General features: G+C 53.4%; 1 protein-coding gene across 1 annotated transcript in view; it reads left to right on the plus strand.

The window, feature by feature from the left end:
* The first annotated feature begins 60 nt into the window (after window positions 1–60).
* Window positions 61–204, plus strand: part of BLOC1S2 (biogenesis of lysosomal organelles complex 1 subunit 2) — a 3,822-nt gene continuing 3,678 nt past the window's right edge. Inside the window, exon 1 of the mRNA XM_010175513.1 lies at window positions 61–99. The gene's annotated coding sequence lies outside the window, so the exon portion shown is untranslated. The remainder of the gene's footprint in view (window positions 100–204) is intronic.

Consider the following 204-nt stretch of genomic DNA (forward strand, 5'->3'; position numbering starts at 1 on the left):
GGAAGAGGCGCTGAACTGCTCCTGCGAAGAGCAGAGCAGGGGCAGGTTGTGGTAGAAGTGGGTTTGGAGAAGAAAAGCGGTGATTATTGCTTTCCACAGGTGGGGATCTGTTGTCCCCACAGTTCAAGAAGGACAGGGAACTGCTTGAGAGAGTCCAGCACAGAGCCACCAAGATGATGAAGGGAGTGGAGCATCTCCCTTATG

Source organism: Antrostomus carolinensis, unplaced genomic scaffold (assembly GCF_000700745.2).
Source record: "Antrostomus carolinensis isolate BGI_N321 unplaced genomic scaffold, ASM70074v2 scaffold33660, whole genome shotgun sequence".
Lineage (NCBI taxonomy): Eukaryota > Metazoa > Chordata > Aves > Caprimulgiformes > Caprimulgidae > Antrostomus > Antrostomus carolinensis.